At 42.8% G+C, this 26,278-nt stretch overlaps 1 protein-coding gene across 13 annotated transcripts in view; it reads left to right on the forward strand.

The window, feature by feature from the left end:
• The window catches only part of rbfox3a (RNA binding fox-1 homolog 3a), a 1,511,127-nt gene that overhangs the window by 869,797 nt on the left and 615,052 nt on the right, over nucleotides 1-26,278 (forward strand). The gene's annotated exons all lie outside the window — the stretch shown is intronic.

Genomic DNA, 26,278 nt, shown 5'->3' on the forward strand with positions numbered 1-26,278 from the left:
CATGTTCTTTGGGAACTGGGCTGACCGATCCTTTGTCCCCTTCACCGTCAGGTCAGATTACCTGAAGGTGCTGGGGATATGGTTCGGAAGTGCCGGGGCGTGCACCAAAACATGGGAGGAGCGAGTAGCCAAGGTACGACAAAAGTTGGGCATGTGGGGGCAGCGATCTCTCTCCATTGTGGGTAAGAACCTGGTCATCAGGTGCGAGGCGCTCACGTTGTTGCTCTACGTGGCGCAGGTCTGGCCCATACCCCACTCCTGCGCCGTGGCAGTCACCCGAGCCATTTTCCGCTTCGTCTGGGGATCTAAAATGGACCGGGTCCGGAGGGACACGATGTTCAAATCTCTGGACATGGGCGGGAAAAATGTACCCAACGTGGCCCTCATCCTGATGACCACCTTCGTGTGCGGCTGCATCAAGCTATGTGTAGATCCCCAGTACGCAAACTCCAAGTGTCACTACGTGCTGAGGTTCTATCTGTCCCCGGTGTTGCGAAGGATGGGCCTGGTCACATTGCCGCGGAACGCACCATGCAGTTGGGCGGCGCCGTACCACCTATCCTTCGTGGAGCAGTTTCTGCGGAAAAACACCTTTGACCACCGGTCCATCAGGCAGTGGTCTGCACGGAATGTCCTCAAGGCCCTACGGGAAAAGGAAACGGTGGATCCTGTCGGATGGTTCCCCGAGCAGACCGTCAAAGTCATTTGGCGGAATGCCTCATCACCAGAACTTTCAAACAAGCACCAAGACGTAGCTTGGCTGGTGGTGAGAAGGGCCCTCCCCGTCAGATCCTTCATGCACACCCGAAGTCTCGCCCCCTCCGCACAGTGCCCCCGCGTTGGCTGTGGTGGGGAAGAGACGGTCGCCCACCTCCTCCTGGAATGTGCCTTTGCAAAGCAGGTGTGGAAAGAGATGCAGTGGTTTTTGTCAAGGTTCATCCCAAGCAGCTCTGTAACACAGGAGTCTGTGCTCTACGGGCTGTTCCCAGGGACGCACACCGAGACAAACATCAACTGCTGCTGGAGGACTATCAATTCGGTGAAAGACGCCCTTTGGTCTGCCCGAAACTTGCTGGTCTTCCAGCGCAAAGAGTTGTCCACCACCGAATGTTGCAGACTGGCACATTCCAAGGTCCAGGACTACGTGCTGAGGGACGCACTAAAGCTTGGGGCAGCCGCAGCAAAGGCTCAATGGGGAAAGACCACAGTGTAAGGTTCCCCCACCAAGCTGGACTGAGGGGCTGGATCCATGGGAAACCCCTCGAACTGTATCGTTAATATTCTCAATTGCTGTAAATGTAAAACTGTAATTGACATGACAATTGTGAAACGGAAGGGTTGGGAAGAAACTCATGACAGTATTGAAGGAAACTGATCTCCCTTGCAATGTTTGTATTTTTTGGTGCTGTTTGGAAACTGTTTGGCAATGTAATTTTTACAGATTTTTATGAATAAAGTATATTTTGGAAAAAAAAAAATAATGGTTATGCTTCCATCCACTTCCCTGTGGCACTTCTTTGCCAATTCCTTGCAAATTTTCCATTGCAAGAAGAGACAGTGAGAAAGGCAAAGGGTTGACTTAATGTTCAATTTCACTAACGTGTCTGCAGACATTCCATGGTCAGTGTGCTTGCTGGTGCCAGCTATGCAACAATTTCTTATCAGCCTTGATCTCAGAAAATGGAATAAAGCAGAGTGGGTTTGGCAGTATGTGTGTATGTGTGTGTGGTGTATGAATATTCATCCATCTATTAAGTTACACTGTGAGGGTATGGTTACACATCACACTTCTCTCAATCTTTCAATATCTGCATGGGTAGTTGCGACTTAACATGATTTAACCATGGCCAAACACATCAAACCTTTTAAATGCTGCAGCTAAACAACATTTCTCTCCCTCCCAGTGGCAGTGAACCAGTAAGAAGGAAGTATCTCAGTGAAAACCCACCCTACATATGAAATGAAGACATCCCAGGAAATGCTATGAGTTCTCTGCGATATCATATGTATGAGTGGAAAGCCCACCCAACTGTTAATCCACCAATCTAAAGGAAACAACTCCCCCCACCCCCCCCCCCCCCCCCCCACACAAACCCCTTTGATATCACTGAGGATATAGCAAAGTGAATGAGATTTGATTGGAATTGCATAAAGAAGGGGTGGTTAATAATGGGAAGGGTTCAGGTTGGAGCACTCAATCAAGCAGAGGTTATCCAGGGTCTGTGCTGGGTCATTTACTGTTCCTTAGCTTTATTAATGATTGTGAGGAGGGCAGATAAATTAGTATTATTAATTGTACAGATGAGATGGAAATTTGTGTCAAGGTTAAAAATAAAGTGATGTTTGTTGCAAGCTGACGCAGATAAGTTAAGTGAATGGCTTTGTAACTGACAGACGTGATTTTATGGGGAGAAGAGCTGTGTTGAACATATTGGCAATGCAAAATATAACTATTACATGCATGATGTCCAATGAAGATTGGGAGTAGTCACTGATCAGCTATTAAAGATTCACAAGCCATGCGTGATATCCAAAGGGCAAAAATAAAATAGGGTTATGAGAAGTATTGCAAGATAAATGTAAGAGTACTATGCTTTGATTATACAAGACTTTGGTATTTGTCCGCATGAAATATCAGGCAGGATTTTCCCAGCCCTGGGGTGGCAGGCTGGGAGGTGGGGGGAGGGGCAGGGAACTAGTAGAGAGGCACGTCGGGACAGCCCCACACAGTCCCACTGTGGGGGAAGTTTCCCAGTGGCGGGACCTGATGCGGATAAGCTGCCCTCCGAATGGAAGCAGGCAGCAATTTAAATAATAAAAGAGCCTATGAAGGGTGATTTTGCTATTGGCAGAGGGGCCCCTTGCTGCCTGGGAAGGACACCGGCTTCATGCAGGCAACCTCTCCTCATGGGGCGACGAATTGGATAGCTGTTTCAAAGAGCCAGCACAGGCTCAAAGGGCCAAATGACTTTTTTCTGAGCTGTATCATTCTATGATTTAATATTTTCTCTGAGCCAAAGTCTCTCCAAAGTGAATAACTGTAATTTGTTAAACCATTCCTCATAATTAAGCAATATGCAAGTTAATGTGCCATCCCTGTTGCCCTCCTACATGTTTGCCAAATTCTCATTATCTGTTACCAGATGTGGAGGCCAAAGTCAGACATAATGGGCTGAATTTTCCTGGAGGCTTTGGGAACCTGTCGTTGGAACCAAATGTGGACTCTGAGCTGGCAAGGCCAGCATTTGCTGTCCATCCCTAATTGCCCTTGAGAAGGTGGTGGTGAGCTGTCTCATTGAACTGCTGCAGTCCTTGTGGTGTAGGTACAGCCACAGTGCTGTTAGGAAGGGATTTCCAGGATTTCGACCCAGCAACAGTGAAGGAACGGTGATATATTTCCAAGTCAGGATGGTGTGTGACTTGGAGGGGAACTTGCAGACGGTGGTGTTTCCATGCACCGGCTACCATTGTCCTTCTAGGTGGTGGAGGTTGCAGGTTTGGAAGTTGATGTTGAAGAAGCCTTGGCGAGTTGCTGCACTGCATCTTCTAGATGGTTTGCACTGCTGCTACTATGTATCAGTGGTGGAGGGAGTGAATGTTTAAAGTGGTGGATGGAGTGCCAATCAAGTGGGCTGTTTTGTTCTGGATGATGTTGAGCTTAGTGAGTGTTGTTGAAGTTGCACTCATCCAGGCAAGTGGGGATTATTTCATCGCACTCCTGACTTGTGCTTTGTAGATGGTGGGATGGCTTTGGGGAGTCAGGAGGTGAATTACTTGCCTTGACATCCTTCCAAAAGTGTTGTGCCCACAATTAAATACAATACACCAGCTGGGTCCTAACTAGTGTTCTTTAAAGGTTTAGCAAAACTTCTTTGCTTTGTACTCTATGCCTCTATTTATAAAGCCCAGGATCCTGTATGCCTTTTTAACAGCCTGTTCAACTTGTCCTGACTTATGTATGTACACCATCAGGTCTTTCTGTTCCTGCATCCACTTTAAAATTAGTTTACATTGCCTCTCCTCATTCTTCCTACCAAAATGAATCAATTCACACTTCTCCACATTAAATTTCATCGACCAGATGTCTGCCCATTTTCATCAGTCTATGTTCTCCTGAAGACTGTTTGCTATTTTCCTCATTGTTTCATACATTTCTGAGTTTCATGTCATCTGCAAACTTTGAACTTATGCCCTAAATACCCAAGTCCAGATCATTAATATATATCAAAAAGATCAATGGTCCCAACACTGATCCCTGGGGTAGTACCACGACACACGTCCGTCCTATCTTTCAACTTCAATATATTTGAATTTTTGAAATTTACACAAGGGTTTGACCGTAGATTTCAGTCGAATGGAAAGTAATAGATGAAATGCCAGGAAATATTTATTTTCTCAGAAAATGTTCACCCTTTTGAAAAGGCTCCTCTTGAACTTGGCATGTAAGAGACATTGCATGTAATGGGGCTGGGTTAGTTAAGTTCATCCAGTGTTGAGTCATTGGCAACTATGGTCTCCTGGAGCTTGCTTAGTTGCTTTATGGAGAAGGGGGAGGGGTGAATTGAGAGTTTTGTGTGAAATTGGTCATAGTTTTTATTTCCACTCTTTTGACCTTCCTGCAAAAGTTACAACTACTATGGTTTGTGTGACTAACCAACAAGGCTGCAATATATGGCTGATAAGGATGCCATGACCAGATTTGTTCACCTTTTAAATGTATGCTCTCATGATTAACACCCAGACCTCACCAATTCAATCTTTTGAATGTAGTGTCATTCCTTGACTGATTTTTAAAAATGCTTTTGCTCCAGTTTTTTTAAATCTCTGTCCTTTGGCACTCCCATACAATGTATTATTCCCTAGTTGAAAGGTCAGGCAGGTTATCTTCTTTCCAACATCCCCATGCCACTCAGGAATCAACCAAAAGAAATGTGCCTGAAACTATTTTCCCTCCTTCTTCACAGGCAACATATTCTCAGATGATGCATCTAAGATTTGGAGCTTTCCATGCTAGGATTATTTTTCTATTCCATAGTACAATGGTTTGGATCAGTAAAAAAACTGTGCATCATCTCAGGCATTACACACTTGAATTTTCATTCTTGTCTATTCACTCGGAAAATGCTTAAAGCATCTTCTACATAGTTTCCCCCAGGGAAGACAGTGGTGGATTTAGCAGAATTTAAAATCATCATTATCATTTGAACAAATAAATTGAAATATCTTGATGCCACTAAGCAATCTTTAATATTCTATGGTGCCATCTATATATAGAAATAATTTTACATAATGGATGGCTGTAATCTTGATCCAATAGCTCCTGGACAGTGCATATTTAACAGTAGTCAGCAACTTGTCCATGACTTTCCAACTGCAGTTGGCTGCAGATGAGGTGCCTCGGTCATGTCTTTCTATCTAAACTTAGCGAAATCATTGACGGTGAAAAATTGTGTGGTGAGTTAGTGGTATCTTCATACTTATTGGTGGTTAACCCCTCCCCTTGCCAAGCTCCAAAACTGAGGCAGGAAGAGTAGAAAATGTGTTTGAGTCTTGCTCACAATACTGCAAGATAGAAAACAAAATTGCAGCTGATGTCACCATTGCTCCAAGCTGTCACTGACTGGGAAACTGTACTCAGGATGAAATTCTCTGCACAATGGGAGAAAGAGGGAGAGCCATTAAAATCAAATTCTTCTTAAACAATGTGGCATATGTTGGCTGAACAGATGCTGCATCTTTCAATAGAGAAATATGATTTCATTGATAGTTCAGTAAAGCACACAAAGCAAAATATATCACAAAAGTCAGATGGCAATCTACAGTTTACTAACTAACCACATGCCTACCCAACCAAAGTGGGTTATTTGGTGGCTGCACCTCACTTGCTCTCCCTCCTAGCTAAAGAAAGTTGCATGCTTACAGCTAATAAAACATTATTGGAGCTGTACTGCCTGCATCTGGAGGAGGAAGGAAAGAATCTTCATCCACTTTACAAACTGTTTTCAAACCAAAATGTTTAACTGTTTCTCCCTCTCCTTCATCTCAAATCACAAACAGGCTGTTCTTGGCCTTGCCTCTGACTCAGATGGTTGAGGGTTCAATCCCCACTCAAGAGACCTGAGTGCATAATCTAGGCTGACACTTCAGTGTCCTGCTGAGGAAGTGTTACACTATTGGAGATACTGCCTTTCAGATAATAGCCATCTACCCTCTCAGGTGGACGCAGAAGATCCCAAGGCACTATTTGAAGAAGGGCGGGAGTGTTCTCCTGGTGTCTTGAGCAAGATTTATACCTCAACCAACAGCATTGAGAATGGATTGCCGGTCATTTATCTCATTGCTGTGTGTAGGATCTTACTGTGTGCAAATTTGCTGTTGGGTTTCCCTCCAGTGCAACAGTGACAGCACTTTGAAAGAATTACATTGCCTTTGAAGCATGTTGCTATGCCCTGAGGGCGTAAAAGGCACTATATCCTTCTCTCTTTAGAAATGTCCTTCTATTTGAATCTAGAGAGGGATTTCTGAATTCAGATTTTATTGTGAGATTATTAGAAAGTAGTGATTTATGCAATTGTTCTCCATTGTATATAAATTTTAAAGGATATGTTTCCAGACTAATGCCTAGCCTTAATAATATAAAAGGATAGTGATGAAGAAAATTCCTCAGCCTAGATCCCAATCCCACGAATACAGTATTAAGGTATTATACTGCCCATTTTCTGCTTCTGCAACAAAAATATATACTTCTATATGATACTGAATTAAGAATTTGTCTTTTATGAATTCTTCAAAGTGGTTTGTGTTTACCAAATGATAGCCCAGTGATAATGGCAATTGTACTCCCCAGATTATGTCCAGTGCTCCAGTTGCCTGATTCTTCTATTCTTGCTTGTGGACAAACATCAAACACTTACAGAGAGACCTTGATCATGGCAGCAGCTAGACAAAATACTATTACAGTATTGATGGAAATTAAATAGCCGAGGCAGGTCCTACAACTGTGAATAAGCAAATTCAGATCATTGAGTTTGCAGATCTGTCAAGTAGCAGGGGAAAATTAATATTTTTACAATAGTTTTTAAAGTCAATACAGGGGTGGGGGGTGGGGGGGGGGGTGCGTGTGGGGGGAGTAATTTTCTAGCGTATTATACTACTTAATGTGTGTAAAATTGTTTTGTGTGGTATTTTAACACTCATCCACATGTTAAGAACTGCGAAAAAATATGATTGTGCTAAAGAGTGCACCATCAGAATAACAGCCCCAAAGTTCTTTATAACATAGCCAATTATTTAAAGATGCTTGGGACCTATGAAACTATGTCGACAGGCAATTCCTTAATTTTGGGATCCACCCAGAAGATTTAAAATTGGTTTGAGACAAAAACAAAGATTATCACACTATAAGGACGACTTGCATTTATATGTAACACCCTTAACATCGTAAAAGATCCCAAGGGGTATCACAGGAGCACGATCAGACAAAAAAAAGGGTGAGCTGCACAAATGGTCATTGTTCATGTGTGAACTTTGGCAGTGATTATCAGCGGGTTATTTGATCTCAGTCAAGCCAGACCCATCCCTCACCTGATCCCCACTTGGGAGCACTTTAGCAGGGGTCACTGGATAGGGTTCATAAGTGTGAGTCCTGGCCTATTTTCCTCTCTGTAGCCAAGGACATTATATTCTGTGTCTGTGCTTTTTCATAATGTTAAAGACACCAAAAAATATGGCCATGATTATCTGCCGGGTTGCATTCAGTAGTTCCGCAATGATTATGCTTGCTACAGACCTCTGCTGCTGAGCCTGCTGAGTTATGTGGTGTCCGAGGAGGAGGCTGAAGGAGCAAGCCTTTGATAGTTGGAGGGAGATATGTGGCATCCCGGTAAAGCCCCAGAAATGCCAACATTAAATGTGCGGCTCAAGGGGTGAATTGGGGGGCTGGGGTGAGATATACCATCCTTTTCCCTTACCCACCACACACCTCCCCCAACCCCTGAAAGCAGTAGTGATGCATGAAGCATCCTGTGTGGCACATGGTCATTTCAAAATGGGGCGGCACAGTGGCGCAGTGGTTAGCACCGCAGCCTCACAGCTCCAGGGACCTGGGTTCGATTCTGGGTACTGCCTGTGCGGAGTTTGCAAGTTCTCCCTGTGTCTGCGTGGGTTTTCTCCGGGTGCTCCGGTTTCCTCCCACATGCCAAAGACTTGCAGGTTGATAGGTTAATTGGCCATTATAAATTGCCCCTAGTATAGGTAGGTGGTAGGGAAAATATATAGGGACAGGTGGGGATGTGGTAGGAATATGGGATTAGTGTAGGATTAGTATAAATGGGTGGTTGATGGTCGGCACAGACTCGCTGGGCCGAAGGGCCTGTTTCAGTGCTGTATCTCTAAACTAAACTAAAAAAATCATTTTAAAACTCTACCCCAATTATTGGGGTTCCAGGACTTGACCACACCCCAGCTATTCCAACAGTGGGACCCACTCATGACCTTCTGGAGGCTGGAGCATCTCAGTCAGTGTTTCAAACTCCAAACATACGCTGGGTCAAGAAAGAAAAAACCTCGAGAGTAGGGAATCCATGCCCTTGGCTCTGCCTCTCCATGTCAGTGGCCTTTTTAAACCAAACTCCTGTTTAACGTTGGAACTTAGAATCATTGGGTTCCAGCAGATGTCCTCCAGAACAGTCAAGCAAATTCAGGGTATATGTTGCCCAACTGTTGTTTTCTTAAAGGTAGAGGTAACTACTCAGCTTGTACACCAGATGGTGCTGTTCTAGGAATCTAGAACCAAGTTAGCTGTTCGCTTCTTCAGATGAAGCACTTCACACTTCTCTTTCGCTAAATCTTTAACTTCTTATAAACTGTAATGTGTACTCCTCTCAAATTTTCAGCATTCCCAGGTTAAATATCTCTACCCATTGCAAATTGCAAATTTCTGATGAAATATTACACACACCTTTAACTCATAAATTAACAAATAAGCTTTTTGAATAAACAGATCACAAAACTTTTCAGATGCGCTGGTCCTTCCAGATTCTGATCCAATTCCATGATGGTGATTTCTCGTCAGGCCTTGAACAGATATTCTGTTCCTTCTGAAGTACATTTTTACTGTGATCTTGCTGTGTCGCTTGAGACGTTAGGTATCTGAATTAAAGTTCATCATGTATATAGGAACAAAATCTTGCAGTGCTGTCATGCCGCCTTCAAATGCTATTGTTTTCTCCTCAATCTCAGTCCAACTTTTGAAAGAGACGATTTCCACCTATCTTCATACTTCTGCTTTCTTCAACTCTTTCTCACCGCAACACGCTCACCATATTTCCCTACCTCAAGAGTGAAAGATGCACCCTAGTTATAATAATTAGCCTGTCTGTGCTTAGTCTTTTGTTACCTATTTTCAATCAGTTTCAGTTTGAGTGAATTGCCTGTTGCGGGTAATAAGGCTTTAGCTCTTTTGTTCATCAGCCACTCCACTGGACTACTTTACACTCATTGTGTAGATGTATTCCCACTGCTAATTGGGGGAATCTGCTCGAGCTATCTTCAGCTTTGTCCTTGGTGATTTGCCTGCTTGGACTTCCTTTCTATTTCTTTGTTGATATCCGGCGATGAAGTGACATACTTGCAGTTTCACTCTCTGATCAACTTCTCGAATTCTTCAGAGTTAACCTCTGGATGAATATCTGAGAAACAGACATTTAGTATTCCATATCTTGCAAAGTAACCTTTTGAAATGTATTATTCTAGTTTTTGCTAGTTTATCATTGAAATACGTGGAATCAATTTCCCATTAATTTGAATAATACTGTTGATCAGATAGTCATCAACTTTTTACTACAGGCAATTATTTGTTTCATGATTTATCAGCATATCTTTCTGCTCTCTAGTTTTGACTAATTAGCAAACCATCACATTTCTCAATGCAACCTTTCAGTGCTACATTCATCCTTGGACAATGCACATAATGGTCGCTCTTCTCAAGCAATCTGTAATATATCTGTATTATATTTTATTCATATGGAATTATAGCTAAGCCAATGTGCTGGAAGTTTAAATTGGAGCTCTCGTCAGTTGCTTCCAAAGGAAATGCGTTTGTATTTTCCTCGGGGCTGAGTTTCGAGCAATATTGTCTGGAGAATAATAACTAGTCCAAAGAGAGGTGATTCATCTCTGTTCATGTTATTGCTTAAAAACAAACCTAATTAGATGATAGGTTGTCTAGCTGGCATCTCTAGCCAGTTTGTTTCCTGGACTGCTCATGTGAAAAGCAACAGAGCTCATTGCCAGTGGTGGCCAAAACCATAACGGATGTTATAGTAGCAACAATTACAAAAGGCTACATTTTGGGCCTGACCCTATGAAATGTCTCTTGAGATAATGTTGGGGTTGCTATACACATACCCATCTACTCTGATGACAGAAATAAATAACATCATAATTGGCAGCCTGTTCCTCAAGGAAGCTGCACTCCAATTCACAAGGAGTGAAATTATAGCTGAGCAACCACATTAGGATGTATCAACTGAAATTACAGTCATAGCAATAAAACTGATCTCCATGGACACACAGGCATTTTCCTACGCAACTTAGTTTAAAGATCCTGAGAAGAGACTCAGAGATTCCATACAACATCATTATTTCCAAATCAAGTAATAAGTGCTGAGCAGGTATAACATCATTTTACTGCATTCATTTTACTTCTGAGTGGACTTACCCATTTTAACACATTTGACTACTATTTCAGCCTAAAATACTTCATCTGCCATCGTATTGCCTTCCATCTGGCAAAGAGTAGGGAGTGCAGTGTAGGACTCTGGGGCAAAACATCTTAATAAAAAGGTCAATTCTACCGCATCCAAAGCCATTTACTCTGTGTACATGGTTTGAAGCTACAGTTTGTAGGGGATGCAGACCTGCCGAGAGAAACTGCTTTGTTGCTGAGTGTGGATGGAGAGTGTTAGGAGCAAGTTTGAATTGTAACACGGGCTTCATTTGCAGTGTAGGATGAATGGATACACAGCCTCATATTCTTTTCCAATGTCTTCAGGATGATTGGCTATTCTCCCCAAAATAGAATGTGAAGACTTTCGTTTCTTGCAATCTGTGACTCAATATCTTGCTGTTGTGGTTCTTGCAAACCTTCTATTGTACTAAGTATCTCTAACTTTTCAATAGCTGATACTTGGAACTATAGTGTAAAGATGTAACACTAAAGGTACCAACAAGCTATAACTATTTTCTTAGATGATGGACTATTTTATGTAATATACCTGGAGTCTCATTTATGTCTTGTGTGGCCTTTCTGGAGTATTATGAAGTGGTTTCTTCGTGATAACTTCAAAAACCTTATCTGCCTTCATAGTCGCTGATGTACCATAAGAGCACTGATGGAATCTTGAGGCCAAATTCTGCTAATTCTACCTAACTCTACCACTAGCAACTCTTATGAAAGGCACTACTTGCATTGCAGTTTGCTGTACAAGTTGTGTGATTGCTGCTCCAAAAACCTGTTGCTAAGGAATCCTTGGAACATTGTAACAGGAACAGGCCATTGACCTCTTCAAGCCTATTCTGCCATTTAGTGAGATCATGGCTGATCTGTATCTTAACTCCATCAACCTGCATTGACTCCATATCCTTTTATATCCTTAGCTTGCAAAAAGCTATCGATCTCGGATTTAAAATTATCAATTGAGCTAGCATCTACTGCTTCTTTTGGGAGAGAGTTCCACACTTTTACCACCCTTTAAGTGAAAAAGTGTTTCTTAACTTCTCTCCTGAATGGCCTGCCTCTGATTTTAAGGTTATGTCCCCTTGCCCTAGATTCGCCCACCGTCAGAAAAAGTTTATCTCTATCTACCCTATCAATACCTTTCAAAAGCCTGAACAACTCAATCAAATCACCCCTTAATATTCTTGCTGAGTGAGTTCTTTTTGCAGATTGCAGTACTTCAGGAACTAGCTACTTGATTCAGTCAGTCACTTGATTGTGGATATGTAACCAGCATCATTCTGCAATCTTAAATGTCCGTTTTCTTAATATCTTGCACATGTCCCTAAGCCACATTAAAAAGAACTGAGTCAGAAACATAGGAATAGGAGTAGGTCATTCGGCCTATTCCGACATTTAGTTAGAACATGACTGACCTTGTATTTTAACTCCATTTACCCACCTTGATTCCCTAACCTTTAATACCATGGCCTAACAAAATCTGTTAATCTTAGGTAATTGGAAACATCTCTGGCCATTTCCAAAACTGCTGGAGCGGTCGGATAGACTAAAGGTTTATCACCCAATGGCATCTGCCAAACAGAGTTTCAGTCTTGATAAGAGCTCTTTTCAGGCAAGATTATAGATCAAATATAATTTTTGTGCAGCTTAAACCTTAAACCTTACTGGGAGATGTCAGATAATGAATTTTTCTTAGAGATTGTTTAAACCTCTAGAGTCGTTGCAAATATTCATCTTCCGCTACTTATTGATAATTACGTTGAGATCAGCTAGCCCAGCATCAGCACATTCCCCACCCAACTGATTGGGGTCCATACCTGCAACTTTCTGCTCTGTATGTTTAAGCTACTGACAATTAGCTGAATCATTGGTGCGACATTCTGTTTCCATCCTCACTTCCCAGTTTTATGGGGAAGAAATAATATTGGCAAGAAAGCCAATTATCTTGAAGTGTTTCTACATATCAATATTATTAAAGCCCATAATATGAAATGTTTCACTAATCTGCAGTTCCAGGCATGTTATCTAGAAAATTCAATAATTTCTACTCAACAGGTCTCCAAAATCAATATGAAAAGCTTTGCAATTCTGCAATTATAGCTCTATGAACCTAAACTGGAAAATTGGTTGTTACATGTTAAAAAAAGTTTGCTTAATTGTTGCAGAAGATATTATCAATCTATAGGCTGTTTGACCCAACTAATCCATATTGATGATTATCTTCGAAACAAAAGCAGTTCTAACATCATGTGCCTGCTCTGATCTGATATCCCTTGAAACTGAGGGTAGTTAAGTGCCAGTTGACACTCAGTGGCATCAATTTTCACTCCCTTTTCTTTGCATTAACCACCTCTAATGAAATGAGGTCAGTAGCCTTACCACCCCCTTAACACAGGTGATGTAGCCGCCTCCATTTGGAATGGGGCCTATTACCGAGTGTCCAATGTGTTCACCTGCTTCAGGCGACAGATCCCTTTAATGTAGAAATAGGCTTCTGCACTAGGACCGAAGTTTTCAAGATCTGAAGGAGAACCGATAGGGTGGATAGAGAGAAACTATTTCTGCTGGTTGAGGAGTTTAGGACATAGCCCAAAAGTTAGAGTCAGATCTTTCAGAAATGAAGTTAGGGAAGACATTTACATGAAAAAGGTGGTAGGAGTTTGGAACTCTCTTATGTAAATGGTGGTTGATGCCAGAAGCTCCGTATAGGGGAGGGGACTTCATCGTCTTCTCACTGACTAGGGAGAAGTAGGAGGAGAGAACATGTGGATTTGCCAGGCTAGCAGGATTTCCAATAGCGCAGGATGCAATCGACTGCACTCATGTGGTTTTCTGCAGGCCCGACTTGTAAATGGGGAAATGTTCTGTAACTGTAAGGGTCACCACTCCATTAATGTCCAGTTGGCATATGACCAGGACCAGAAAAATCCTCTTGGTCAATGTTTGCTATCCTGGCAGCAGCCACGACACATTCATTTGCAGCAGTCAGTCGTATCCACCATCTTTGGGCCACCACAAAGAACCAGAGGGTGGCTGCTGAGTGACGAAGGCTACCATTATACACCAGGCTAATGACTTCCCTCCATCACCTGACCACAAATAGGCAGCGCACTCACAACGAGAGCCATGCAGCCACCAGAAACATTGCGAAGCAAGCCATCAGCATCCTGAAACAATGGTTCCGCTGTCTGGACCATTCGGAGGGAGTCCTCCAATATTCGCATGTCTCCAAGTTCATGTGGTCTGCTGCATCCTCCACAACCTTGCTATCATGTAAGGCAGCCCTTGCCACCAGGCCTTCAGAGGCCACCTCAGGAGGAGGAGAAGGAGAAGGAAAAGAGGACCCCGTTGTTTCAGATGGACTGTTGTGAGTGAATACTCAGACTCAGTTGCTCCTCAGTTCCCAACCTTTCAATCCATCTGTGATATCCCATCACAGCGTCCTCTGGCAAAAGTCCTGAAATAAAAGCCACCAACAAAACCATTCTATAACAACTTTATCCAACAACACTTCCAGTTATACACACAGAACTGAACTATTCATGCTCATGCATTTCCTTAATGCCTGTCTTGCGGTTCTTTTTGCCTGTCCTAGTGCTTCTGTGCAGCACTTTCCCAGAGGCTGCAGCCTCTCATTGGGGGAGATTACAGATGGCCTTGCAAGACGACCTGGAGCAGCTCTGGACCTTGAGGGTCCAGATTTGGACTGCACTACCTCAGCATGGGCGGCAACAGAATGGACTGGCTGGCTGTAAGACAACAGCAAGGGCACTGGAGGAGTATGCAGTATTGGGAGCACGAATGCTGTCATCCTGAGAGAGGACAGCTGGTTCAGACACTACAGAGCCACTGGCACTCCCCCAGGATGGCACTTCAGCAATCCTAGTAATCTGTTGGGGTGATGGAGCAGAGAGTCCGCATGCCATTTTGAGCACTGGCAAGGACAGCCATAATGGCAGCAGTCTGAGCCTCCATGGCAACAAGCATGGATCACGTACAAACATACGTACGAACATATGAATTAGGAGCAGGAGTATGCCACTCAGCCCCTTCATGCCTGCTCCGCTATTTAATAAGATCATGGCTGATCTGATTGTGGCCCCAACTCCACTTTCCCACCTACCCTGATACCCTTTGACTCCCTTGTTAGTCAAGAACTTATCTACCTCTGCCTTAAAAATATTCAACGGCTCTGCTTCCACTGCTCTCTGAGGAAGAGTGTTCCAAAGACTCGCAACCCTCTGAGAGAAAAAAATGTCTCCTTATCTCCATCTTAAATGGGCGACACGTTATTTTTAAACTGTGTCCCCTAGTACTCGTCTCCCCCACAAGGGGATTCATCCTTTCAGCATCCACTCTGTCAAATCCCCTCAGGCTCTTATATGTTTCAATAAGATCACCTCTCAGTCTTCTAAACTGCAATGGATACAGACCCATGAGCTTCCACTGTAGCACTGAGATGTTGGGTGGCTTCTGCCTATGCTCCACTGGAAGTTGCGACATTGAACATCAGATGCTGCATCATGGGTGTATCTGCAAATACTGTCATGGAGTTGGCCACCACTTCTACACAGGAAAGGATGACCTTCAAGCTCTGTGATGTCTGCACAGAGCCCTGTGCCAAGTTGGAGCCAGAATCCTCCATGCTCCTTGACAGTAAAAAGATACTCTGTGCAGGCATCACAGTTTGCATGCCCATCAGCCTTTTTCTATATGCCTCTACATTGAAATCCTCATCTGAGTCCTCTGCAGCAGAACTTGTCTTTGACCTTGACCTTGTTCTCTGGTGAGTTGGCAGATGAACTATCCTTTCCCCCTGGCCTGACTGCAGCCCACTCGTGCCCAGTGACGCCATGTGCTGATTGAGCCCAACTGTATGCCACCCTCTAAAGTTTGCACAGTGCCAGTATCTGAGCTGGCAGCTGCCAGTGTCAGATCAAGCAATGGTGCTTTTCAATCAGAGGTCTGGTGTGGCTCTCGCCCTTCATGGTAAAGGTCTGCTCTTGAAACCCGACCCCAGCCCGAGTCCTTTGATTTTTTCCTGTGCCCGACCCGACCCAACCACCGGAATGAAGTTGATTATATTAAAGAGGTTGTGCTCTACCTTGGATGGAATCATTCACTGCAGACTGGTGGGGAGTCTGGATTCATGTTTCCTGCCTTGACATCCTGGCTGTTCAAATCTGGAAGCTTTTCCCTCCTTGATCAAAAGGCAGCACTGTGTCTGACCCAGCCCGACTCGACTCGAGCCCGAATGCCGGACCCGGAAGAGAGACTCGAACTGACCCGAACCCGACACATGTCGTCGGGTCTGGTCGGGTTCGGGTCTGATAAGCCATGTTCTACTTCATGGTGAGGCTGCACTGGCTGGTCAGGTGACAGTTCTTGGGTATCTACAAGCAGAAATGCAGAAAGGGAGGGTTGGGGTAAAGGAAGGGGGTTGGGGTGATGGAAGGGCTGTGGGGTGGAATAGCAAGAGGTCCGTGGCCACACCATTTTTTAAATTTTTATTCGTTCATGGGATGTGGGCATCACTGGCTAGGCCAGCATTTATTGCTCATCCCTAATTGTCCTTGAAACGTTTGCACATCATGCCAGATAGCAGGATGACAGTGAGGGTGAGATCTGAGAAGGGGCATAAGGCAGGAACATACCATCATCCTGAATGTTCTCAGTGATGTTGGATACAACGGCCTCCCTCACGGCTGACCCCAGGATGTGGAGCACTGTTTCCTTCAGAGGGCTCAGTCAATGCAGGCATGCCTATCCCCCACTGGTTCTCTGCTGTTCCCAGTGGTTATTGGCCACCTTGTCCTGCAAGAGAGAGGGAAGAATGTCAGTAAGTGTGTTGTAATGTGTTTGGGTGATCTGCCTTCTATAGCCAAATAGCTGGAGATATATCGAAGCTGTGATAGGTGGCTGTGAGGCTGACAGATTTGGTAAGTGAATGAGGGTGAGGAGGAGTCTCTGAATGTTTGGCTTGAGTCCTGATGGCTGATGGGAGAATGATCGGGCTGTGGTGCGTTGAGCAGTGTGAGAGGTTGGTGGTGCGGTGGGTAGATGATGTCATTTGAAACTGCATTCACTGACCTTGTCCTTCTGTGTGAAGTCATTGAACTTTTCGTGACACCAAAGCCAGACTCTAGTAATTGCTCTCCCTGGCCAACTGCTCCCAGTTCCTTCTCAGGGTGTGCTTTGGGGGCGTCCTGGGCCTCCAGTGCAAAGATGGCGTATCTCCTCCTTTTCACCTCCAACACTAATTCCTCCAGTGCCGCATCTGAAAACTCGAGACCTCTCTCTCTGCTTTTTTTAAATTCGTTCATGGGATATGGGCATCGCTGACAAGGCCAGCATTTATTGTCCATCCCTAATTGCCCTTGAGAAGGTGGTGGTGAGCTACTTCATGTGCGGTCCTGTACATTCCATCCAAGGCTTCCTGAGAGTGTTACAGCAGTTGCTGTATCCTGAATGCAACTACCCTTTAAGAGGTCCAGGTTAGCTGTGCATTGTGCTAGCCATGCACTCTGCTCAGCCCCCTGCTGAGGGTGCAGCCAGTCAGCAGTGTGTTTTGTGCTGGCCTGCACCTCACAATCATGATGGTGAGCGGGCAGCACCAAGTTTGTTTGCTGCCTGCCCCTGTGGGACCAGGGGTGGGGTAATCACACATCACCATCCTTCTGCCTAAAAACAGACCATATCCAATATTTCCCCCTATCAATCCAACCAATTTAGAGAATCAAATCATTCTATGATCTATAGATCTGTAAAATCAACCTGGAACATTTAATAACATCGAGATCTACAAGGATACAATCAGCTCAGGTAAATCCCATCATTTCGTATTCTAGTGAACCTGCTAGGATGCCATGGGGCGCACCAGAGGCGCCCGTAAAATATAGCGGGGAGAGGCCCGCCTCAATCCCCAACATCGAGAAGGGCCTGCCGCATATTACTGGTGGCGGGAAGGCCCCGGGGCCTTCATAAAAGATTATTGCACAAGATAAGAGCACACGGTATTGGGGGTAATGTATTAGCATGGATTGAGGATTGGTTAACACACAGAAGACAGAGAGTCGGAATTAATGGGTCTTTTTCAGGTTGGAAAGACGTAACTAGTGGAGTGCCACAAGGATCAGTCCTAGGGCCTCAATTATTTACGATCTATATTCATGACTTGGAGGAGGGGGCAGTGTGTGATATATCCAAATTTGCTGATGATACAAAAATAGGTTATGATGAGGACATAAGGAATCTGCAAAGGGATATAGATATGTTGAGTGAGTGGGCAAAACCTTGGCAGATGGACTTTAATGTAGGAAAGTGTGAGGTCATGCACTTTGGTAGGAAGAATCAAAAGGCAGACTATTATTTAAATGGAGAGAGACTTCAAAAAAATGCAGCACAGAGGGATCTGGGTGTTCTTGTGCATGAAACACAAAATGTTAGCATGCAGATGCAGCAAGTAATTAAGAAAGCAAATGGAATTTTGGCCTTTATTGCTAGGGGGTTGGAGTTTAAAAATAGGGAAGTCTTGTTATAACTGTACAGTGTGTTGGTGAGGCCGCACCTGGAGTACTGTTTTGGTCCCAGTATTTAAGAAAGGATATACTGGCATTACAGGCAGTTCAAAAGAGATTCACGAGGCTGATTCCCGGGATGAAGGGGTTGACTTATCAAGAACAGCTAAACAGGTTAGGCCTTTATTCATTAGAGTTTAGAAGAATGAGGGGTGATCTTATTGAAACTTGCAAGATTCTGAGGGGGCTTAACAGGGTAGATGTTGAGAATATGTTTCCACTGGTGGGGGAATCTCAAACTAGGGGACATAGTTACAGAATAAGGGGACACTCATTTTAAACTGAGATGCGAAGGAATTTCTTCTCTCAGCGGGTAGTGAATGTCTGGAATTCTCTACCCCAGAGAGTTGTGGAGGCTAGATCAGTGCAAGTATTTAAAGAGGAGGTAGATAGGTTTTTGAAATATCGGGAAGTTGAGGGCTATGGAGAGCTGACAAGAAAGAGGAGTTGAGGTCTGGGGCAAATCAGCCATAATCTTATTGAATGGTGGGGCAGGCTTTGAGGGGCCCGAGTGGCCTACTCCTGCTCCTATTTCTTATGTTCTAAATATTTAAATCAACCTTAAGTAGATGTAAATTAACTTATCTGCAGGCGGCGGCTGTCCCACGCCAATTTTACGGCTGCCGAACGCAGCTTGTGCACCTATTTTCTGAACTGTAGGTGGGGAAAAGATCCTGCTTCTTAAACTAATGCCATCACTACAGACGTCCATTTCTGTTAAACTGTGTAAACATGCTTTCTAATGAAATAATGTTGGGAGAGGCAACGTGGTAGCAAAGGCACAGTAGATAAGCATCACCTACTCAATCAGTGATTGTTAGTCAAGAGTTTTTGCTTAGTTTTTCCGTTCACATCCATTATGTGGGAACAGCTATTTCGTAGTTTCAATTTCAGCGGGGCAATTTTCAAGTTATTTCAGTTTTAACATGTCTTTTAGTTGCAAATTCTCTTTGCGATGGACTTTCAACCTTCTGTGTTTTGCGTCCTGAACTTTCAAGTTTCTTTTGAAATGAAGTGTTCCAACATGTTCTTCACATCTTCAGAGGCATTTTTCTTTTGCATTTCTGCTGCATTTCCTGCCCCCTTGTGCTATTTTTCTACTTTTTCTCAATCATAGATTCACAATAAAATGGCTTCATGCAGCTTTAACCTTTTTAGAGCAATTGTAAGGTAGTATGTACTAGACCACTAATCAAGCAAATTAGGAAGGATCAATAAGGACTTAAAACTTATGTAAGACACGTACATCACTTTTACTGAAATTATATGTGAATTTCATCAATGCATCAGTAGACAGGGATATTCCTCTCCAAAAAATTCACTAAAATATTCCAATTTCCACATTGTAATATCAGGATGATTAACTTATTATAAAATGCTGCAACTGAGTCACTTCATAGCGTACGCACATTTCTGATCTAGATATATTGCAGTGGATGTTTCCCCAGAGGGGTACCCAGACTGCACAAGCTGGTTGCCCAGTACCCGTGCCAGGAAATCCAGTTCATCTTGACGACCAGGCCACATTTGTATCAGGCCAGAGGGTTGCGGCCTGTAAGTATGTGCTTATAACGCCGTATGAAAGAGGTAGCGCCTTATAGGGAAGCCGATTTCTGCCTGGAGGTGCTCTGAAAATAGCAGGCAATACCCTACGCCCTGTTAACGCTCATCTGTGGCAAAGCAATGTTCACTGGGGCCTACTGCTAGGATGCCAGAGTGGTCCCTGGAGTCAGGCGGTAAACCAATTTAAAATGGAAATCAGGGCCCTATGATGTCAATAGGAACCTGATTACTGTTTGTGAACTGAATTGGCCAGTACACACTGCAAGCTCTGGTGAGTACATTGCGGCTTGCCTGAAAAGCACCCGAAAGGTGAGGTTCTTCAGTTAACCGAGCCTGTGTCACTCCAGCTCCTCCCAGCCCTGCAGATTGAAGGGCCTCCAAAAGCATATCTCCTTCCAGCCTGGATACTGGCTGTCTGGGTTGCCCCGGGGAACACAGTTGCAGGCTGCAACCCACGGGCCAATGCAAATGTGGCCTCGTCATCAAGGTGAACTGGGCCTTCTGGCAGGAGTAGTGGGCAGCCAGTCACTGGGTACCACTGTGGGGAAACATCCACTGCAATATATCGATATTAGAAATTACGCATACACCATGGAATGATACTGCTTCAGCATTTTATCATAAGTTAATCATCCTGATATAACAATGTGGGAAATTGGAATATTAAAGTGGATTTGTCAATGAGGAATATCCCTGTCTAATGACGCATCAATGAAATTTGCATTAAAAGTTTCTCATATCATGGTTCCAATTAAAACTTTTAAAGATTAAAGAATCTTTTTCAGTCTGATAATCACAATTCAGAAGCTAAAGCTCCCACAGCTGTTTGGATAGCCTGCATGGTTAATAGAACAACTTTGCTCTACTGTAGGAGATGCCTATGCTCAGTTCCTTCTTGAGAAATATATTTTTTGACTCATAAATGTGGCTCGATTGCTTTTTATAAAGGCTCACTTTATCTTAGAATTACGCAGGAATTTAAAAAAAAATAAAGTATTCAAATACACAGTACTAATACTGCAGAATTTTACATCATCATTAATTCTGATGACTATTGCCCATTCTGTGCCAATTTTTTCTAAACTTTCCCTAATATGGATATAACGACTGGTTGACACCAACAGAATAAGAAAGCATCTCAACAGCACATAATTATTGGCTTTAACAGTCAATCTTTGGGGACTGTTAGTGCATAAATGAAGGCAGATGCTTATTATTCATCCAGTATATATTTTAGCAACAAGAGAGAGCAGTTCCTCTTGTTAGAAACCATCACACCTTTTTTATGTTTGTAGTGGCTGTCAAAAAGAAGAACATCTCTAACAAGAATTGAACCCTTGACCCTGTGCTAAACTGGGATATTCATGTCTGAAAAAATGCATTAATATTCCAACTTCCATACACTCAGAATTGTGATATGAAGATGACTAAATCCATTATATAAAGTATGCAGTTTTCTAGTACTGAATATACTTTTAGTATCTGAAAGCATATAATTCCCTGGTATGTTTTTTGTGATCACATTCATTTCCCTACCATTTACTAAAATGCCATAAGGACGACGGACCACAGATTTGCTTAGTGCTTCTTCCTGAATTATTTCCAAACCCAGCCGATTTGGTTGATTTCAGATAGCTCCCTAAATTCACAGCTTTTTTTTCTGATTGCCCAGTCACATCCCTGCAAAACCTAAACATCGTATTGGGTTGGAAGGAAATTTTGAGTCTCCGCATGCTTGTTTTGGATCTAGGTGCGCATGGACAGAATGAAAAGACTGCACTAGCACAGTGTAACTGCTCCTGCCGAGCTGCTGTTCGGTAGTTTCCCAAGTCTGCAAAAAATATGAGTTGTGTCTTATCAATTGAGAGAAATAGGGCTGAATTAGGGGAAGTGCATGAGGTTTTAGGTTCCCAGTTGATGGCTTCACGATAATTACTACGACTGACTGACCAGCAATAGGGGTTTGAATGGATTCAATACCTGTCAACATATCTACCTTAATTTGTTTTGTATTGTTCAAAGTATACAGAGTTTCAGCGAGTAATAGTTATCATGTTGAGTTTTCAGTGTAAGGGAGTACTATATTTTATATAATGGAAACATTTTAATGGTACAAAATAGGGTTCAGTGTAAAACAGTTGACAGGTTGTAGAATAGAGGTAGGGCTAAGTGAAAGAAAGAGACTAGATATTAATGGAGATATAGACTAAAAACGAGAGAACAAGAGAGTGGAAAGTGACTTTAAATTAAGATGAACCTCCATTAAAGCAAGAGTGAAGCATATTCTTGTCGCTGACTAAATATAGCTGAGAGGGAAGCAAAAAACAACAAAAAGACAATAAACTACAAGCTCCCTAAGTGGTTTGCTACTGTAGGAAAAGAGGGAAATGAGCATGCCTAGTGAGTGACGGCCTCACAGAGAGGATGCCAGGCAGTAGAGAGATGATGAAGTGTGCTTGGCTGGTCAGCGAGTTAATGGTTTATGAGGCTGCTTGTAAACTGCAGCATGTATTAGCCAGGGAATGCCTTTGTGTGCATTATTAAACAGCATAAATCAGTTTCCACAGGTCCACTGCTGCATAGACTTAATTACTTCAGCTTCTCTGCACTATTCTTAAATCGCTGTTTTCACAGAACAATTCAGATTTACTCTATCTGCATTTCATATGAACAATAAGAATAGAAGCACCACCAGTACTGATTTTTTTTTTACTATTGATTAATCTTAACTGATAAGCCGTTACTGAGGATTAATGGTGTGATACACTTATTTTATTCTGTAAGATCCTCTCACACAACTCCTGCTGTGGAAATTATGTTGTATGTATGAGAAAATGAAAGGGAAGCTCGGTGTTTATTAGTGGTCTGAACGCGCATCAGAAAACCTTTTGGCAGATGGCAAAACTGCATGCCAGTGCTGTTTCAGAGGAACTAAAGAGAGGAAATTACATGGTTAAGAGTGGAATCACAAATTTCATTTGACAAAAACTGAAGCTGAATTCAAAATTGAGAGGCACTTCACAGATCAAATCAAAGTTAGGATTCCAGTAACTGCCATGATCCCAATTTCCTGATATTACAATTTTGAGTTCCATGATGCGCTTTTGAAAATCAGTCCAAGTGGAAGGCAGATTAATATTTAAATGAGACAAATTGGCCCAAGAATGTATGTTTATATCACACGGGCCACCACTTAGGAAATGGTAGGCTGTTTGCAAGTTTCAAACTCATTAACTTGTCACATGACAAAATAAAATCTTTAAATATTTGTCTGTGAGCTCCCCAGTGCTCAATAAGTTTATTTAGTGAGCCGTGAGTTGCACGGAGTAGGAACATTCAAGGTTCAATTCCCAAGTCTGCGCTGTTAAATGATTTCATATAGGATAGGAGTGAAAGTACAACATTTGATCTCAGTGCCTTGGCGTAGGTAGGAAGTGAAGCACTGGAAAAAGGAAGCTGGATGATATAATACTACTTGAGCTATGTGGCCTAGTTCAGAATCCAAGCTAGATTGATGATGAAAGTGTCCCTCATTGCACGTTATAAAAGGCCCCGCTTAAAATGAGTTTGCATCATCAGAGTCAGTTACGGAGACTATAAGAGTGCCAATATGGAAACTAGAAAATGACCACTGATGTAATGGGATATTTTCTTCTGGGGTTGAGGCTAGCTGTAATGATCAGATGAAAGTAGAGGGAACTCTACTTTGCCTCCCAAGATATATCTGGGATTGGCCTGTGCCAACACTGGGCACCTAAAATAGGAAGGAATTCTATTGTCCAGCTTAGAGATTCCTCACGTTTCTTTTTATTGCTGACCAAGTACACAATGAGTTGATTAAGAGATCTGCTAAAATAGAAGATTTATGCCATTAAGATTGAAATTAGCAGGGCAGCTGTGCTGGGGGTTTTTCTGAGTTCTGTTGAAGTATCTTTTGATTGTTGTATTTTCACTTTTGCGATTCTAAGAGCTGAGTTCACCGTTTTTGAAGTGATGTAATTACAATGTTCTTGTTCATTCGACAACTAGCAAAATATCCTCCACCTTCTTAGATTTCTCTAATTCTGCTTCATAATATTCAGTGCAAAATATTTTCAATATGGTGTGTATTTGGAAAGCTGCGAAGGACATTTTATATTCAATTAATTCAGAATGCATTGCAATCTATTTGAATGAAAAGAAATGCCAGTACACATTTTTCATTTATTAATAAGAACAATTCACTGAGCCTTAAAAGGGGGGAAAAAGATAAATAATTTCAAATCTTTTTATAGAATTGACTTTCAAGAGACACAGATGGCAAAATATTTAATGAATGGTATTTAATCCACACAAATGTATCAGAAATGATTAACTTCTGTCACCCACTGGTTAATCTAGTTTATGTGGAGATATTCTGATACTTTGCAGCAATTAACACTCCAAACTGAACATAAGAGATACCATCATTCTGCCCTTTGAGCCTGCTCAGACATTCAATATGATCATGGCTGATCTTCTACCTCAGTTCCACCTTCCCATGCTATCCCCACATCCCTTAATTCCCTTTATATCCAAAAATCTATTGATCTCTGTCTTGAATACATTCACCAACTATTGATCCACCTCTTTCTGGGGTAGAGAACGCCCAAGATGCACAACCCGTTGAGTGAATAAATTTCTGCTCATCTCAGTACTAAAATACTCACCTCTTATTCTGAGTCAGTGATTCCTAGTAGTAGAATTCCCAGCCAAAGGAAACATCCTACCTATGATTGCAGTCCATTGAGGACTTTGTGACATCTCTATAACATTACTAGTTCCAAACATGATATTTTTCTTTCACTGCTAAGTTACGGTCTAATATGCTCAATCAGGCAGCATTTGAGGTACTACAATTGGTCACAGCATCCCTGTGGCTCAAGGGAGGTGGAAGAATTAGCTGGGATTTCCAATCTACACTGAATGATGGAAAATGCATGCATGAATATGATGGGCATTCATTTTAAGCTAACCTGCCCGGCTGGAAACTGATTGGATGGGGGTGGAATAGAGTTTGGCAGCCTGTCTGGTATTATTCTACATTAACTTGAATGGAGAGTTAAAATGGGGCGGAGTGTTAAACCGCCGGCACCCCGATCCTGTTAGTTTCCTGCCAGGCGGGTTAGGTTGAAGTTGCCCCCCGGGTGTGAAAGGATAGATATATTGCCCTCTAGGTTAGGTAGGCTGCTGCCACACAATGTCTAGTTTCACACCTGAAGAATGGGCATTAGGGTGAGGCACTAGAGGGTCACTGGCACCCAGTAAACCTAATCCTTTAGGAGAGGAGGGGAAAAAGTTGGGGGGAGGTAGGGTGGGGTGGAACCTCCCGAAAGGATTGTGAATGGTATTGCTGGCTGCCAGCACTATTGGCTTAAGACAAACAAACCGACCTGTGTTCAGATGAGCCAAACTGACTGCTTAAAACCTATCCAAAGTACTAAAACCACTTGGTCAAACTCAATAGTCGACATGAACCAATCAGTCAACAAGAGGTTAGATTTCTAGAAGAGAGAAATCTACATTTTTACAAAATACAAAATTTTAAAACAACCCAAAGAAATTGCCCAAGTAATTTTTTTTCCTGGCTCAGTACAATGCTCCTTTGTGCTATTGGCTACATTTGGTCTTGCTGCTGTGTTTATAGAGCAGATACATATTTAAACAATAATAGCAAGGCACCAGAGTTCTTTTACATGTATGAAAAATGATTAATTTTTATTTAGCACAATTGGCGAAAGTGCCATGCACACACTAACTCCAATGAGGCAGTTACTCCGTTAGAGGAAATGATCTTTGCAATCTTTTTGGTGCAGATTTTCAATTTATTCTAGAGAGTCATGTGCAGCTGTCAACTGTCAAGAGCTAATTCACACGTGTAATTATTGTTTTTATTTTTCCCTTGTGTGAATTATCACTCTCCTGGGCAGTGAAATTATTGCTCATTCCCATAAGGCAAGAAACAGCAATAACAACTCCACGCCATAACTTTGCCTGACCGTCCTCCCCACCATCCTCCCCAACCCCCACTGCGACCCCCACCCTCCCTGCAAAACACACACAAGACCACCTGTGAAAGGGTTATGTGTGCTTTATTTTATTTTCTTGCTGATCCTTGGAAATTGGAGACAAAACAATAAATGCAACACTACCCGTCAGTGACTGAAAGTGGAATGTGAATAGTTTCCTTTATGTTCATTTGCATGTCATATCAGCATGTTGTAGACACATTCCCGGTAGCAGGAATCGCTGTAGCAACCAACAGGACAAACTTGGTGAACTGCATGATTTGTTCTGTGTTCAGTGGTTGCAAACAACCTTTTGAATCTTTGCAACACACCAAACCGTTGTGCTGCTTTAGTCGATACAGTTACATCAGCAT

Source organism: Heterodontus francisci, chromosome 26 (assembly GCF_036365525.1).
Source record: "Heterodontus francisci isolate sHetFra1 chromosome 26, sHetFra1.hap1, whole genome shotgun sequence".
Lineage (NCBI taxonomy): Eukaryota > Metazoa > Chordata > Chondrichthyes > Heterodontiformes > Heterodontidae > Heterodontus > Heterodontus francisci.